A 19,394-nucleotide genomic window follows, 5' to 3' on the forward strand; every position below is an offset into this window, starting at 1 on the left:
CTGGACTGACCTATCCCCTTCCTAACTCCCTACCTACACTCACCTTTCCTGGCCCCATCCCCGCCTCTTCGACCTGTTTGTTTCTTCTCCACCTATCCTCTCCTCTATCCCTCTTCTATCCGCCTCCCACTCTCTCCCTATTTATTTCAAAACCCCCTTCCCCTCCCCCTTTTCTGATGAAGGGTCTAGGCCCGAAACGTCAGCCTCTCTGCTCCTATGATGCTGCTTGGCCTGCTGTGTTCATCCAGCCCTGCACCTTGTTGTAAACTTGGCATGAATTGCTTTTGCCCTCAACAGCAGTCAGTTGGACAAATTAGTAGTCTTTGTAGCCTAATTGGAATTTTATACATTTTGGGATTGACAAACTTCCCCAATTAAGTTCTAACTGCAGCAAATATCCAAGTTTGAGCTGAGAAGTAGCAATTACCATTTGCTCCAAAGAGGTGCCATGTAATAACTACCTCAAAAAAGAGAAAATCTAACCATCTCTATGTGATATTTAATGGCATTCGCACAGTGAATGCCCATTGTCATCATGCTGTGGGATATGATTGACCAGAAACTGAAATAGACTAGCCATATAGACACTGTGGCTCCAAGGGCAGGTCAAAGCCTGGGAACTTTGTGGCAAGTAACTCACCTCCTTTCTTCGCAGCACATGTCCAAGATCTACAAGGTACAAGTCAGGAGAGTGATGGAATACTCTCCACCAGCCTGGTTGAGCACCACTCCAACAACACTCAAGAGGCTTGACACCATCCAGGACAAAACAGTATGCTTGACTGGCATGCTATCCACCACCTTCAGCATGGAAGACACAACTTATGAGATACAAAGAGATAGCAAGAATTGCAGATGCTGGAGTCAGAGATAACACAGTGAGATTTAAGATTAAATAAAATTGAAACCAGCATGTGAGTTTGGATTAAAGGTAAAGACAAATGAAATATTTTAAAACTAAGCTGTTTGACCATCTTATATAATTACTGTTGCATAATAAACTACATCTTGTAAAGAAAGACAAGTGTCTTGTCTACAGAGACATATTTATGGTCCACTTTCCACCATAGACTACTGAACAGTCCTTCCAGTAGCATAGGAAGGAGGATTGGTGCTAGCTTTCTGCCTACAAATCACACGCAGCAGTGATGGTGCTGACACGTTGGCTTGTGCTTCTGGAAACTGCTGTTGCCCATGGACCTCAGAACTCCAAAAAGCAGAGAAATTAATTAAAGCAGACGCTGGCCACCGATGGTTGGCACCCAAACATCACAGTATGTTGCAACATTGTTGTAGTTAGTCCAAAAGAGACCTAACAATGAAAAGAACCCAGAAGAACCTGAAGAAATTGAAGATTTCTTTTTTGCAGACAAGTGAATTATCACCTTAAGAGCATTGTGGTTTGAACGAATTCTCAGCAAGTCAATCAGCACCTGGAAGCATTTAAACAGATATCAGTCAGTACAGATACATGGAAGCTGTAACTGCTTAGTAGCTACACTCCGAGGTGCAAAGGTAGTCAGACTCGAGGATAAAAGCAGAGGGAAGCCAATCTGAGCTGCAGAGTCGCACTTGGACCCGGTTCCATAAAAAGCTTATCCGAGTCGGGGTTTGGCAGTACAGTGAATGGACATTGAGCACTACAGCAGGAAGTTAAATACCTAAGGGTCAACTGTCAAAACCCTATCTGAATGACACAATTGCAAGGCCAGGAGGCTAGAAAAATAAAATGGGAGCATTTGCTGATAAAAGGAGCATTGTTCAAAGAGACAACGTAAGGGTTATCTGTAAAATTCAAAACATGATTATAACTTTAATTTATATCAAAGTTAGCAAGAAGGGAAACAAAGTTAAATATCATAAGCCCACTGCAAAATAAGCTAAACATCAATAAAGCTTTTCAGAGGCCAGAAGAAAGTTAAAAACTTAGAATATGTTTTGATAATGGGAAGAGCATGAATGTGCAATGATTTTTTAGCAAACAAAAAGGCACAAGAAGAGAAGCGTGAGAATTTTTTTTATTCATTCATGGGATTAGGGCATCGCTGACTGGTCCAGCATTTATTGCCCATCTGTTAATTGCCCAGAGGGCAGTTTAAGAGTCAACGACATTGCTGTGGGTCTGGAGTCACATGTAGGCCAGACGAGGTAAGGATGGCAGTTTCCTTCCCTAAAGGACAATCGTGAACAAGATAGGTTTTTCCCAACAATCAGCAATGGATTCATGGTCGTCATTAGACTCATAATTCTAGATTTTAATTGAATTCAAATTCCACCATCTGCGTGGCAAGATTCAAACCTAGGTTCCCAGGACATTATCTGGGCCTCTGGATTAACAGTTCAGCAATAATACCACTAGGTTATTGCCTCCCTGCATTTTGCATAGTGCATATTGCAGAATCCTGCATATTGTTCATTAAGTCAGGAAAGATCCCAAGATGAAACCAAATAAATCAATATTTCATATTGATTCCAAAAACCAGGAAGATTAAACTGATTGTTTTTTCTCTGATGTAAGAAATTTTCAACGTTTGAAATACGAAATAACTTTAAAAGTATTATTAGAAGAACATTGTTACAGTACAAAACGTTAGAGTCATAGAGTTTTAGGGATTTTTTACAACATGGAAAGAAGCCATTCAGTCCATTGTGACAGTACAGTCATTAAACTGTCTATTCTAATCTCACTTTCCAGCATTTGGATCGTAGCCTTTATATGCTGTTGCATTTCAAGTGCTCATCTAAATAATACTTAAACGTCTTGAGGGTTCCCACGTCTACAAGCCTTTTAGGCAGTGAATTCCTAATATTACAACTCTCTGGTGGAATAAATCCCTTCTCAAATGCCTTCTGCAAGTCCTGCTCCTTGCAATAAACTGTGTCCCCTCTCCCGATTATTGACTCCTCTACTAACAGAAAAGTCTCCCACTATCTACCATTTCTATACCCCTCAGAACTTTGTACACCTGAATCAGATTCCCCCACAGCCTTCTGTGCTCAAAGGAAAACAACACCAACCTATCTTGACCTCCTCATAGCTGAATCACTCCAGTCCAGGCAACAGCTTGTGAATTTCCTCTGCACTCTCTCTAGTGCAATCACATCCCTCCTGTAGTGTGGAGATCAGAACTGCACACAGCACTCCACTGTGGTCTAACCAGCTTTATATACAGCTCCATCATAAACTCCTTGTACTCAATATCTTGAGTAATAAAAGTCCACTAATGTTCATGTCATCTGCAAACTTACTGATGTGTAAATCATTAATGTACACAACAAAAAGCAAGAGAACCAGCACATATCTTATGGTATAGCATTATACGTAAGCTTCCTGTCACGAAAACACCCTTCCACCATCACCATCTGCTTCCTGCCACTCAGTGAATTTTGGATCCAATTTGCCAAATTTGGATCACATGGGCTCTTAGCTTCTTAACCAGTTTGCCACTTGAGACCTTGTCAAAAGCCATACTGGAATCCAAACAAACAAAAAACTCCTCAAAAAATTCAATCAAATTTGTTAGACATGATCTCCCCTTCACAAAGCCGTGCTGACTATACTTGATGAGTCATTGTCTCTCGGAGTGGAGATCAATGCTGTTTGCAGTATCTTTCCCTACTACAAATATTTGGCTCACTAGCCTGTAAGTTTTCTAGTTTATCTCTGCCACCCTTCTTGAATAATAATACGACATTAGTTGTCCCCCAATCATCAAGTGTCCGTCCACCAATGCACCACAGCTGGAAAATTTTAAAATTAATGTCAGAGCCCCTGCAATCTCCTCCCTTGCTGTGATGCATCTCAACTGGGCATGGGTATTTATCCACTTTCAAGCCCACTAAAACAATTAACACCTCGTCCCTAATTAGTTCAAGCATATCACACACAGCCCTCCCTGTTTTCCACATTCACATCGTTCTTCTTTACAGTGAATACAGATGCAAGGCATTCATTTAAAACATCACGATGTATTCTGGCTCCACACGAAGATTGTCACTTTGGTTTCTAATGGGGCCTAACTCTTTCCCCTGTTATTGCCTTTGCTAGAATGCACTCATAAAATGCCTTTGGATTTTCCTTAATGTTACCTGCCAATTTTTTTTATGTCCCCTCTTTGCTCTCCTAATTCCTCTTTTAAGCAACCCAATGTATTTCCTATACTTCTCTAAGTCATCCGCTGTTTCGAGCGTTTTATATCTACCATAAGCTTACTTTTTCTTTCTTATCCAAAGCTATATATCCCTCAACATCCAGGATTTTCAGTGGGTGAACTAGATTTATTTTTATATGAAAATAGTTGCCTTTAGGCTAGCTTTTAATTACAGATTTTATTGAATTCAGTTTTCATGGGTTTTGAACCGATGCCCCCAGAACATTAGTTTGGAATTCTGGATTACTAGGCAGTGGCATACTCCCCTTGCTGTTCCTACAGGAGAAACTGTGGTGAATTAAGTGCTAAATAGAAAAGTGAAATACTTGCAATAGTGAATATGTAAAACATGTTGACTGGTCACTGATCCAGGGAAAATACCGCTGCAAGAATTCACCAACTACAGTGAGGGGGAGAGCAGAAATAGATGGAATAAGCAGGGAGGATGCTTTTTTTTTAACTTAAAAAACAAATCAAAACCTGTAACTAATTTATAGTAATAAATATAGTGCGAATTATGCAAAGGCATTGTTCTTAAAATAAATTAAGGCTTCACTATGTGTACTGCCTCGAACCAGAGAGATGAGTAACTGGTTGCAACCTGGAACATACAACCAGCAATCACTGCACCACCTGGAATTAAATTTGCACATTTTAAAGAAAAGCAAACTGATGCTGGAAGTCTAAATAAGTACAGAGAATGCTGGAGACATTTATAAGGTCTCACAGCATTTATGGAGAGAGAAACACAGATGGATCACTGGACTGTTTTCACCCCACATATGCTGCTAGACCTGCTGAATTTCTCCTCTACTTCCTGTTTTTGTTTGTTTCAGATCTCCAGCATCCGTGATTATTTGTTTTATCCATTAAAGACAGAACTTTTGTGGAATTTTTGATCAGTCTTTGTCAGGTGGATTACAGTACAAAGAAGATTCTGGTTTGGAAAAAACTGTTAAATTGTATTGGATTCAGTGGCCATGGAGAATCATAGAGAAATTCTGAGAGGAAAAGAACAATCCTACCATAGCTAAACAACAGAACCTATAACTTCATGCATTTCAAGCACCAAAGAGACACATGACAAGCCATCAAAACATCAGAAACTAAGAATTATTGTCCAAGCTGTGGAGTAAAGAAGCTTCGCAAGCAAAAGTGGTGTCCAGTTATGACTAAACAGTTGCGTCTACAAAAAAAAAGTCACTTCCAAAGGATGCGCAGAAATCAGATGCAGTTCCAGAACAGCTTAAGTACTAGTGACCACAAACAGAGAAATGTACACAGTGGATCACCATCTTCATCAGAAGCCATTAGAAGTCTAATCATCAAGGTCACCACAAAAAAAAAGACTACCTCTTCTGATTATGAACAGATTGCCCGATTCAAAACTCCTGGATCCTGTAGGAAGAAAGTATTTGTTTCAATAGTTGGCATGTCTTCCATGCTGAGTGTTTACCAAATTAAAAGCCCTGTACATAACCCAATTGGCCAACATCAGCATCTACACAGCACGGCAACCTAGGTGAAGGACAAAAGATTCTCCAGTGGAGAAATAACATAGTCATAGTCAATCCTCAAACCAATGACCTATTAATAGTAAGAGTCCAAAACTGAGGTGTTTTGGACAATAGCCCAGACCAATTGAATTCATGAGGTCAGATACTTAGAGGGAGATGAGTTAATGGTAAATGCAATAAAATTATATACATGGTTATACAACAAAGGTAAAAAGAAACCTTAGGGGAGACATTGTAGAAGGTAATGGTTCTGCAGGATTTAATGTTTGAGCTATGCTGACCTCTGCCCAGTCTGTTACACAGCCTGGGTGAAGAATCAGTTGGAATCTGGCAAGATTTCCTAAGTGCTATATCAACAAACTAAGGAGCCCGTTCCTTTGTCTGTTGATCCATTTACTCATTTGTTTTTCTTCCAGCTAAGCAATTACAGCAACTACTTTCGCATGAGTACAGCTTCATTTTAAGTGCAATAGACTGTGTTTAATAAGTCCAGTATACATGGATATTTTGCAGGCTTGGGGTAGGTTTGTAGTGAAGATCAGCAGGGGTCAGTGCTGGAGAAATGCTTTTCCTGATGCCGATTGATGAACTAGACATTGATGTAAAGGCGCAACACCAAAATTTGTGGATGATACAAAACTTGGAAGGATTGTAAATGGTGAGGATGATAGTTTAGAATGTGAAAAGGGCAAAGACAAGTTGATGGAATTATTGGGCAGTTGACAGATGAAGTTCAATGAAAAGAAGTGACAGATAGTACATTTTGGTAGAAAAATCATGGAGAGACAATAAAAAATTAAGGGCACATCTCTAAGGCCATGCAGGTGCAGGGAGACCTGCATGTGTGCATGCATAATTTATTAAAGATGGCAGGCCAGGTTAAGACAGCATTTAATAAAATATACAGTACCTTGGGCTTTATTAATAGGAGCTTAGTGTATAACAGCAAAGAGGTTATGCTGAATTTGTATAAGACTCTAGTTCAACTTTAACCTCCAATTGCATTCAGTTCTGGGCACCGCACTTCAGAAAGGATGTGAAGAAATTAATTTTTATATTGTCTAGGTTGGTGTTGCTTCATATGTAATCTTAAACTAAATCTTGATTTGCAGATTCAAATGTTTGACGTGTGAAGTCACTTTTAGAGGGGTCAATAAATACAATGTCTTTGTGGCATGGCTGCTTGTACTGTCATGGCCTGAGTTTGTTCTTTTCAAATATTGAGACTGCTTGGTGAAATCTCTGCCATCATTTAGGTATACAAAATGATCAGAGGTATAGTTAGGGTAGACAGCCAGAGACTTTTTCCTAGGGTGGAGGTAGCTTTTACGAGGGGATATAGTTTTAAAGTGAAAGGAGGTAGATATCAGGGAGACGTCAGAGGTAGGTTCTTTACTCAGAGAGTGGTAGGGGCGTGGAATGCATTGCCGGAGAGGGTAGTGGAGTCGGCCTCATTAGGGGCATTTAAGCGGCTATTAGATAGGCATATGGATGATAGTATAAGGTAGGGGTGGAGGTTAGATAGACCTTAGGTTTAGGGTAAAAGTTCGGCACAACATCATGGGCCGAAGGGCCTGTTCTGTGTTGCACTGTTCTATGTTCTATTTCAATCTGAACAGTGATTCATTTGTCCCTCCATTTTACAAAGTGTGACTGTGATTTCAGAATATTTTTGCGCAGAATTTTGTGAAGTCCTGTGGTGTGGGTTTCTGTGGTCAACTGGCTGCAGGGTACTGCCTTTGGTGTGCAGGAAACTTTCATGTAAGCCATATAACTGACCCAGCCAAACTGAGCTCTAATGAACATGCTATCAGTATTAGGTGTGCAGCAACTTGCAAGAACTTTAGTGCTTAGGAATTATTCCTGTAATCGAAGATCCATACGAGTCAAGAAGTGTTGAAGGTGAAATCTATCTCTGGTATATTGTCCATGGTTCTCAGCCACAGAGAAGTTATGTGAGAACACTTTGGTTGTCATTTTGAAATGAATTACATGTTCTCTCCAAAGCCTGTGGATGAGCTGGTCAAATGCTGAGGTTGCTTTTATCAGGCAGTCAGCAGTTTCATCATCCAATCCAAAGTTGTTGGAGAGATAGTCCCAAGGTAACAAAATCTCTGAAATGAGTTGGGAGGTGTATTACTGAGGGTCCATTTTGACGAATAACGATGGGGCTAATGTTTTCGAAATAAGATTGCTGATGCAAAGTGACACTTGATCTACTCTGTTTGATTTCCAATCCAATATCTTTAAAAGCATCAGAAGATAGACTTCCAATTTTGAATAAAAGCAAAATAATGTGGATGCAGGAAATCTGACATAAAAATGTTGGAGACACTCAGCAGATTTGGCAGAATCTCTGGAGAGAGAAACAAAGATGAAATTTTGAATCCATTATATAATCAGCATGGCAGTTCTGAAGAAGAGTCATACTGGACTCAAAGCTTTAGCTATTATTGGAACTCATTTCAATGGTTTGTGATTGCTTTCTAGGACCATGTTTGTTCTCAGACCCACTGTTTGAGTTTACACCCCATATTCTTGCCTTCCACCTTTGTACTTCATGTTCCTAATCCATGGGCCTAACCTCCTGTCCCTCATCCCACACATTCATCCAGTTTTATATTTTCCAATGGCACTCCTTGCTCTACTTATAATAGATGTATTTCTCCATTGACCAGCCCCTTCTGGCAAATATTTGACTTAAGTACAGGTACAAATGTACCCATTTCTGGTAGTTGTCCTTCGGAACAAATAGCTTCATATTGACCATTACAAGCTGTCAATTGTGGCAGTTTGATTCTTATCGCTGCACGATATTTAGGTGTGAGATTTACCCGTCCTTTGTCGTTTTTTTATAACTCCTTCAGATTCTGCAAACTTGTAATTCATGCCAAGCAGTCTTAATCGAGTGTGCCCAAGCAGTCTGATTCCCATGCTCTACAATTATTATTTTTTGTGTCCTTGCCAATAAACTTGCCCCAGGCCTTTCCATTCTTTAAATTCCACTCTTTTATAATAAACCATATTTCCTTGATTGAAGCTAGTTTTCAATTGCCTTTCCTTGCAAAAGAAGGCTCACCAAATTATTTATGAAACTTCTGCATTAATAAAAGCCTTTCTTCCTGCATGCAGTGATTCAAATACTCCAAATTAGTATATCTAATTGTAATCCCTTCCTAAGGTGGAGGCTAATCACTTGGTACTGATAGAACTTTAGATTCTTATCAAAACCTGATATTGACTTTATTCTTTAACCATCCACAACAAATTTTAACATGTACAGCCTAGGCTAATGCAAGTGACAATTTACAGCTTAGCTGATTTGCTAAAATTTTATGAACCTTTTATCTATTATTGCATGGTTCCTTTCACAAACCCATGGCTAAAAGGACTTTGTACTGCCATATCCATAACTATTATGTTCATATTCACAACTATATCATTAAATTCATCGTTAGCAAATTCACCACTTCTTTTCCTCCACCACTATTATCGGTGAAAAATTTTGGTGGTGGTCCAAATCCAATTCCTATTCACTTTTCCATGACTTTATCCACAACTAATTTCTCATCATTAGTATGTATGTTTGTTGACTGAAAAAAGCTTGGGTTGCCAAACTAAAAAACATAACATTTTTTTTAATCACTTAACTTTAAATCTGTCGTTGGCAATCGCTCACTAATGAATATGATTGTCTACTTAGGAAATTCTGTGTCACTGGTCCATGGGTTCCATGGCTCCTTATGTGGCTTATATGCCACATCTCCCACCACACATTTGGTAGGTGTTTCAGGGAGATGGACTTGGTCCTTGGCCTTGAGATCACTGCCATTCCTTTTGCTGGTTCTTTTCCCATACCTCCTCTTACTGCCAAGTGCTCTCAAACAATTGTCCTTTCATACAGGGATTACCTCCAAGTCAGTTCTTCCAAATGAGGGTCTCCATGTGTTGACATCAGTGTTGTATTTCTTGAGGGAAGTCTTCAAGAAATCTTTGAAACACTTTCTGTGTCCTTCTCTTGTTCAAATGCCTTCCTTGAGCTGGGTGAAGAAGATTTGCTTGGGTAGTCATTACTCAAGCATCCTAAGCAAATGACTCTGTGATATTACTGTCAGTGAGGACCATCCCTGTCATGGCGAAGAAGGAAATTGTTAATGAATTTCACTGGATAGCTGGCCTTTGACAGGATCTTGCATAGCATTTCTCGATTGACTGAGTCAAAGCCTTAGTTGGACTGATGAAAGTCATGTAGGGTGTCTGATGTTGTACCTGGCATTTCTCTTGGAGTTGTCAAGCAGTGAAAACCTTGTCCATAGTTCCACAGTTTGATTGGAAGCTGCACTGGCTTTGAGGAAGGATTTCCTTAGAGCTTAAGAGAAGGTGTCCAATGAAGATTCAGGCACTAACTTTCCTAGTGATGGAGAGTATAGAGATTCCTTAGCAATACCCACAGTGCACTTTGTCTTCTTTCTTGAAGATGGTGGCAATGGCAGCATCCCGAGGATCGGCAGAAATTTCTTCTGCATCCCAGATTTTCAGGAACAGAGATGGTGATAATGGGTAAGCTCTGCTCCTGCAAGTTTGAAGGTCTCCTCTGGAACCCTGTCTACTCCTGCAGCTTTTCCATTCTTCATGTCTAATGGAGGCTTCAACTTCTGTCACACTAGGTGAGAACGCATGACCATTTTTGATAGGGAAGTGGAGGATTTCCTCAAACATGTTCTCATCGATGATTGTATCATGGTATAAGGATTCTTTGAAGTGTTCTCTCCATCAGAGGCTAACGTTTCTTTCTCTCTCAAAAGGATAACATCTTTACTCCACACCGGTCTGAAGCCAGGGGTGTTGGATCTGAATATTAACTTGGTGGCACTAAAGAAACCCCTGGAGTCATGCTTGTCAGCAAGGAGTTGCAGCTCCTTAGCTTTCTCAGTCTGCCATTGGTTCTTGACTTTCCTAGGCCTTCTTTGGTAACTCTGCTTTCGCTGTTTGACGAGCTCTGCTCTTTGCCTTGCTGATGATATTATTTTCTTTTCTTGTTGAAAATATCTTGGTTAGTCATTCTCATTGAAGCAGACTTATTGTTTTCTGGGTTTACTGATGATTTGTTCACAGCATGACATGGTGGCTGTCTTCAGCTCTTTCCTGATTTCCTCCACTTCATTAAATTTAACTCTTTGGTGATTTTGGTGGAGACATTGTTGGAAATTTGCAAGTCTGTTTGGACCTTGAAGCCACTCAACACTGACTTTTTGTCTAAACTGTAGCTTCATCTTCATTTGTACTGGTAGAATTTGACAGACATTGAGGAGCAGATGATCCAATGGTCTTTCCAGCAATCATCTGCCCTGGTAATGAGGGCATCCTTTTTGGTTTTGGGATCGAACAATGACATAATTTATCATGTGCCAGTGCTTTGATCATGGATGTCTCCTCAAAGACTCGAACTCGTCTTTTTGGTGGAACAGTATGTTGTTGATGACCAGCTAGCATTCTGCACATTTGATAAGCAGGAGAATCCCTTTGGTGTTGCAATTTCCAATTCTTTCCTTTACGATGGTTCCTTTCCAGAGTTGGGCACCTTTTCCAACATATTGTTGAAGTATCCAAGGAGAACAATTACATCTTCCTTAGGAATATTGGTGAGTCTGGTGTCCAGGGAGGAATAGAAGCCTTCCTTGGACTCATCTGTGGCACCAAGAGTTGGAGTTGAGGCACTCACAACCATTGCCTTTTAGTTTGTGGCGAGTTACAGACAGAGAGTTGTGAAGCAATCATTGATGTGAACAGGGAGCTCTGAGAATCAGTTCATGAGTTTTTGATAGCAAATCCAATTCCGTACATCCTAGATTGATCCTTGGGTTTTCATCTCCAGAACGTGTAATCACCTTCTACCCTGCTGCCCTTTGCTTGCTCTTCAAGTCTTCTATAGAGTAGCGGTACCAGCATTAAGATGCCTGAGTTCATGGGCAACAAGGGCAATTCTTCATTCTGGACCATTCCAGCTTATGAGACTGAGCTTGACTTTGGTTTTCAGACCAGAGGTAGGTGAGCCCATTAGGTGCAGAAGAAACATTTTCGGGCACCTTTTGTAAGACCTTCCCTGTGCAGTGGATTTGGAAGAAGGCCGCTCAGTCGTGAAGAAAGCTGCCAAAACGCTCTCCTGTTCCTTTTTCAAGAGCAAAACAACTCAGTCAAACTCCACCACCTACATGCTGGTCTGAAGCTAGAGACTTCCAGATCTCACAGTGCTGTCCCCATTAACTCTTGCTGATCACTGCAGGATTTGTGTGATGTGTGTAAGCAGGTTTAATTCCTCTAGGTAGATACCTTGTGCGGGACATCTTTTAACGTGGGAATGCTGCTGCACACGAGCAGACTCATGGTCCTTGACAGAGCCTGATTCAGTTCCAGTGGCAAGGAAACTTCATCGACTGGGGACCTCTCTACTGTTGCAGCCTTTGTCCACTGCTGCACTCATCATCACATGAATATCACACAGTATCATACAAATATCTTCTGCCTGAATTGCCATTGAGGACTTGTTTTGAATTGTGGTTTGTCTGGTTCCTCCCCTTCAACCTCACTGTCATGGGTGACTGTGCCAAGAATTGAGAACTCCTGATGGTATCATTCTCGGGATCAATGGAACACCCAAGGTGGCAATCCACACAAAAGCTTTAAATCCATAATCAGTATCCTGTTAAAATCTTTTGCTAAGGACAGACTTACTATAAGCTCTAATGATGTCTTTGGGTATTTCTTGCAAAATCTCACATTATGACATCTCTACTATGAGTTTATCATACACTCCATCCCTTATTCCTGCATCCTTTACATTTTTTTAACCTTTAAGGATGGTTGAGCAAATTTCCTACATAATTTTAACACAATTGACTCTTTGTCATCTAAGTTCCTACACCCCAGTGGAAATAATGTCTTTAATTCTTTAGTGGAGAGGTTATGTTTCAGCAAAAGGATACAACATGTAATAATGAGACAACAAGGTGCAGGGCTGGATGAACACAGCAGGCCAAGCAGCATCATACGAGCAGAGAGGCTGACGTTTCGGGCCTAGGCTAACGTACCTGCTTCCACCACCTCCACTGGCAGTGTGTTCCAGGCACCCATCACTCCCTGTATGTAAAATTCTCCCCACATTTCTCCCCTAAACTTTCCTCCCTCACCCTGAACCCGTGCCCACTTGTAGTTAACTTTTCCACCCTGGGAAAAAGCCTTTGAATATCCACCCTATCTATGGCTGTCATCATTGCGTAGACCTCCATTAAGTCACCTCTTAGCCTGTCTTTCCAGTGAAAACAATCTGAGTTTATCCAACCTCTCCTCATAATTTAAAATGCTCCAGAACAGGTAACATCATGGTAAACCTTCTCTGCACCATCTCCAAAGCATCCACATCCTTCTGATAGTGTGGTGACCAGAACTGCACACAATATTTCAAATATGACCTAATTAAAGTTTTGCACAGCTTTAATATAACTTATCAACATTTATATTCGATTTCCCTGCTGATTAAGGAAAACATGCTATATGCCTTCTTTACCACCTTCTCCACCAGTGTTGCCACTTTCAGGGATGTGTTGGCCTGTACGCCCAGATGCCTCTACATATCAATGCTTCTAAAGATTCTGCCATTTATTGTATAATGTGCACCTGAATTTGATCTTCCAAAATGCATCACCTTGCATTTGTCCAGATCAAACTCCGTCTACCATTTCTCTGGCTAAATCTGCAATCTGTCTATATCCCACTGTATCGTTTGACAATCCTCCTCACTATCTGCAACTCCACCAATTTTGGTGTCAACCAGAAACTTATTAATCAGATCACCTACATTTTCCTCCTGATCATTTATATATATATTACAAACAACAAAGGTCCCAGCATTGATCCCTACAGAACACCACTAGTCACTGATCTCCATTCCATAAAGCACCCTCCCACAGCTACTCTCTGCCTTCTATGACCAAGCCAACTCACCCTGGATCCCATCCATTTCTACCTTCTGTACCAGCCTATCATGAGTTACCTTATCGCATGCCTCAGTAAAGTCCATGTAAACAACATCTACTGCCCTTCCCTCATCAATCATTCTTGCCTTCTTCTCAAAAAGCTAAATCAAGTTGGTAAGACATGACTTTCCCCGTACAAACCCATGCTGCCTATCACTAACAAGTCCATTCACTTCCAAATGTGAATAAATCCTGTCTCTCAGTATCTTCCCCAATATCTTCCCTATCACTGATATCAGGTACACCATTGTTTTCTATGATTGATTTCATATGTGCTTTCTCCATTAATTACCTTCTTAATCACAATTCACTGGAAATTACATCTGTGCTAATAAAATGATTCGTTTCGGCTATTTTACTAGAATGACCATTCTTTTCGAATATTTTAGTTTGTGGTCATCTCAAATCTAAAACTCTTAAATTCCTTAAGTTTGTCCTAATCCTAAATACTCACACAGTCTAGATGGAAATTTGGCCATACCACATACTGTGGATGCGCATCCACTGTCTAATACTGCATAATTAAAATACTCTGCTGTTTGGGATAGTTCACGGTGTAATGATACTTTGAATCACACCTGAAACATTGATGACACTTTCAGGTTTTCCGGGTTCATTCTAATTGATTGATTTATTGTTGTCACATGTACGGAAATACGGGTGAAAAGAGTTATTTTGCAGGCTATACTGGCAGATTGTACCATACACAATGCATCAGGGTACCAGCACTGTGTGCAGAATACAATGTTACAGCCACAGAGAAGGTAGAGAGAGAGGGAGAGGGGTCAGAATTAACATTTGAGAGGTTCATTCAAAAGTCTGATAACAGCAGGGAAGAAGCTGTTCTTGAGTCTATACATACATGTATTCAACCATTTAAATCTTCTGTCTGATGGAGGAGAGTGGAAGACAGTATAACCGGAGTTGGAGGGGTCTTTGATTCCATTCGTTGCTTTCCCAACATTATAGGAAGTATATGGTTTGCGCGATGGACTGGGCTGTGTTCATGACTCTCTGTAGTTTCTTATGGTCTTGGGAAGAGCAGTTGCCATACCACTCTGTGATGCATCCAAATAGGATACTTTCTATAATGCATCATTAAAAATTGGTAAGAGTCCTTGTGGACATCCCAAATTTCCTTAGTCTCCTGAGGAAGTAGGGACATTGTTGTGCTTTCTTGACCATTAGGAGAGTTTGTTGGTGATCATCACTCTCAGGAACTTGACGATGTCAACCAACTCCACCTCAGCACCATTGATGGAGACAAGCGCGTCCCTTCCAGTCTACTTCCTGAAGTCAGTGACCAGCTCCTTCGTTTTGCTAACATTTATGCAGAGATTGTTGTCTTAACACCATGCCGCTGGTATTCTGTGTTGTCATTGTTTGAGATCTGACCTACAACAGTGGTGTCATCAGCAAACTTGAAAATGGAGTTGGGGTGAAATCCAGCCACAAAGTTGTGAGTCTATAAAGACTATAGTAGGGGCTGAGTATGAAGCCTTGTTGATTAGGAAGCAGACCCCACTGCCCCTTGCCTTGCCCAAGTAGTCCATTCAGTAAACTGAGAAGCCCTCAGGTTGTAAGACACAATCACGTGTAGCAGGAGTGAGCCATGTCTCTGTAAAGCAGAGCACACAGCAGTCTCTTAATTCCCTTTGGAGTCTAGCTTCAAGTTCATCCATTTTGTTCTCAATAGCTTTGACATTTGCCAGGACTATGCTGGGGAGTAGGGACTTGAAAACCTCAAGTTCCAGTCTCAACTGAAGTCCAGCATGTCTCCCATGTTTCCCGGGTAGATAGCTCCTTTTAAACGATCCTGGGCGTCTGTGAAGGAAGTCTGCTGCTCCAAGAGGTAAGTACGTGCTACTGACGGGCTCCTGCACACCAGTCATGGCCTTGAGAGTTTCAGGAGATCAGCAAAATAATTAGGTGTGTCTGATGGGGTCCTGGGCGCTAGTCTTTTTCATGAGTGCTTGGGGGGTTTTGTAGTCAGTCTGATGTCAGGTCACCATGGGGTCAGGTCTGTTTCCCACACCGGTTGGGCCTTGGTTCTAGATTTCTTGAGAAGGTCAGGCTTGCAGGAAGCCAGTAGGCCCTTAGTTCCCCTGGGCTTGCAGTTTCAGCTTCGGTAGTGGAGCCTCGTCAGTCATAGAATCTTTAAACTTGAAAATAGATTTAAGAGAACATTTTTAGTAATTCTGACAAACTTAGAATTGAAGTTTCACTTACTCTAAATACCAAATTCTTTTTGCTTCTTAAAATTATCAATAGCATTTCTGTCCTTGTGTATCTTAGTTATATCATTCTTTTCATACTGTGCCCTGTGACCTATACCTAGATGGTTGTACCCTCCATTGTGTCATATCACCAATCATCTTCTTTGCACTTCTCATGCTGCTGGAAAGGAAAGCTATGGTAGAATTTTTTTTAGCATTTCTGACTTTTGTTCCAGCACTGTATGTTTATTTACAAATATAGCTCCTGTCAAAATTAAACTCTCTCCATGCTTGATACTTTGGTAGTCCAATAGACTAAATGCCAACTCAGATTAGGGAATTTCCAAATGAATACCATTATGTATTTCTACATGATACTATGATCAGCCTTTCTAAATCTGTCAAAATCTGACCGTGCCTCAGGACAGTTGATAAATATATTTTTGATAAACTTTACCCATTAAAGTTAACAATCTGTCCAAACCTTCATCTGTATTCAAATCATCCGGCTCCAATTTCTGAAAAAAAATCTTTGTTTCCTATCCCACTTCTATATGGTAACAGAAGTGAGGAAGCCTTGTTTTCTCTTTGGCAGGTCCACATTGTAACTTCATCCTTCCACTCATCATAAGACTCACTTTCAGAAAACAGCACGGGTAATCATATTCTTAAAAATTATGTTTCAGTTCAGCTATCCTCGGCCACCACTGTTGATATTCTTGAACAGAGTCAAATCCATACTTTTAGTGAAGGTTTTATTTACGATAACCACTCTCCATAAAATGCACATTATCCTGATTATTACTCCTTATATTTCTGTGACCAGTTCACAACAATGAACTCTTAAGTAATACATCCATTAGCTATACCAATGCTCCATTAAGGCTCAAACATTCCTTCAGACCATACTAGATAGTAATATATATGGAGTTCTTTTACTCTGATGATAGCAGCGACAGCAGGAGTGATTTTGCAGTTCTGGGAAAATTTAAGAGCAATTAATGGTAAAAATGTAGTAACATTAATTGTTAACTATTAGGGTTAACACGAGAATGTACGAATTAAAACACAGTGACACTAGTTTAATACTGTGAGAATAGAAGCATTCAAAGGCCTCAGCTGATGCAAAAGATAATGACACCAGAATATAATTTTTTTATTGACTTGGTAGCATGTCAATCATGTACTCAAAAGGTAAGGCTATAGTGTCAGAAGATAAAAAGCAGAAGCAAAAAGATACGTGATCTCTGACATTTTCAGACTTATTGTAAGGCCGAAGTGTGCCAAGATTTGGGATAAACAGTGAATGAGCAGTTTGGTGTCCTCTGGAATATGGGTTGTTAAAACCAAAGTTGTTGACAATAAGAGTTCACTTAGTAACTATTCCGATATCTTGTAAGAACTTTGCGCCTTAGCCAATTGGCAAGATTACTGTCTGCTCTGAACTGAATGTGTGTTCTATAACAGGATTCTTGAGTGCATGCAAGAGCATGGCAAATGAACTGGAAACTCTACGTAACCTTGCTTGAAGCCACTGGTGACAGGAGAGGTATCTGATGGGTGCATCACACCGTCCATCACTGCAAACGTGTAATTAGTGGATGATCCTGATTATTTTTTCAGGGCAGCCATATTTGTATAGCAGTTCCCAGAGGCCATCATGCTTTATTGTGTTGAACACCTTGGTCAGGTCAACAAACCCATGTAGAGATCCATGTACTGTTCACACATCTTTTTACTGATGACTGTTCTTTGTCCAGCAGTAAATTCACAACAAATTTGGGTACACTGAGTCTGTAAAACGTGTGCAATCCTGTTGATAATGATCTTTGCAAGATTTTTTCCTATTGTGGGCAAAAATTATATAACTTTGTGATTGTCACTAATGTACTTGCTTCCCTTCTGTTATATTGATGAGTTACGGAAGCATCTTCATTACCTTGGGTCACAATCCGCAGGTTTAAGTTTAAGCAGAAGAGGCTGGTGAGTTTTTTTTTAAATCACGTGAATTCCACTATTTTGAATAACTTTAGTGGTATGCCATTAGCCCCAGGAGACATTACTCATAATTTGCTTTAAGGAATGTGTTGACTTCTGCTTGAGACGGATTGAAGGCCTTATTCTGAATGTGATGCTATGGAAATGATTAAAAAGCTTCATTGCATAGCATGGACTCTTACACCAGGGATTGTTAAAGTGCTCCAGTAAATGAGAGAGAAATCTCATGTCTGTTTGTTCACAGCTGATTGCAATCTGTTCAAAGGACACATATTATACGGTTGTTTTCGGGGAGCATAAACAGGTCGGACCGCTTCCTGGATGCCATTTAGGTCATGCATTTTCAGCAGCTTCCTGAGATTCTACTGCCTTGTTGTCCCATGTTCAGCTGTTCATTTCTCTGAGCTTGGCCTGCAGAGTGTGTTTTGATAGATGGTTTCTAGCTTTCCTTGCTGGTAATCTTTTGTCAGATATGTAGGATTGGGGTGCACGGCGCACATCATCTAGCAGCCTGGCTATAACTCAATCATTTTTAACAATCTTGATACTTCTGTTTCATAAGGACCTCAGATACTGTGGTGTGAGTAACAAGTGACCAATTCCTTCACTGCATATAGTATCAGATGTTATGCATCTGTGAACCATGGTACTGATTACAGCCAAGGTGTTGAATTTTAATGTGGACAACAAGAGACTAAAAGCAATGTGCTTAGGTTGCACTAGGGCCTGGCCTGCACACGTCATTCCACATACATGTTGGATGAGTGAGAGTATGGAATCAATGATGATTCCACATGTCTTTGGAGGGAAAGGTTCTTCTGTATGTCAGCTTTTCAAAGGGGCTCACTGCCTTTCAAGGCTGGGAGATGTACAATGTGCAGTTCACATGGCCATTCTCCCTCATAGCATAATGGTTTGCTGTGTAAAATGCAGCCTATCTCAAGTTTAACCCTATCCTTCATGATTTTTGAGCATTTCAGGGCAACTTAGCATGCACTCATGCTGGCAACCTGATTTGGGAAGGATTAAAAGTGGATGCCTCAGGATTCCTCCTAACCTGCTGCCTTTCATGAGAGACTTCATTGCACAATACTCAGATATCTTCTGCTGACTGAAGTCTTACAGCTACTTAACCTTAGTGCCTTGTAATGTTAATGCACTACCTCATAGACTGTTGTTTTGCTTTCCCCCATGGTCAATAAGGATTCATACTCTATTAGGTGAATGCTTGAAAGTGGGATCACCTGAAGATATAAAATGTGCAAACAGAAGTATAATGAAATATTTATTCAACAACAGCAAAAGACTGCAAAAATAACATGATCCACATGTTCTTTTCACTCAGCAGGGGCTGCATGCCATATAATCAACAGGATGTTAAAAATAAAAGCAAGTCCCAACCCCAGCTCATTCTGCATGGATGGCTTCTCATACTCGTTGCTCTATTGTGCTGTTTTGGATTATGTCCCTCCCAGTCAA

General features: G+C 40.5%; 1 protein-coding gene across 1 annotated transcript in view; it reads right to left on the bottom strand.

Annotated features, from left to right (window-relative positions):
• Nucleotides 1–14,387: 14,387 nt before the first annotated feature.
• The window catches only part of LOC109912053 (interleukin-15-like), a 79,621-nt gene continuing 74,614 nt past the window's right edge, over nucleotides 14,388–19,394 (bottom strand). Inside the window, exon 10 of the transcript XR_007262464.1 lies at nucleotides 14,388–15,863. The gene's annotated coding sequence lies outside the window, so the exon portion shown is untranslated. The remainder of the gene's footprint in view (nucleotides 15,864–19,394) is intronic.

Source organism: Rhincodon typus, chromosome 1 (assembly GCF_021869965.1).
Source record: "Rhincodon typus isolate 14 chromosome 1, sRhiTyp1.1, whole genome shotgun sequence".
NCBI lineage: Eukaryota > Metazoa > Chordata > Chondrichthyes > Orectolobiformes > Rhincodontidae > Rhincodon > Rhincodon typus.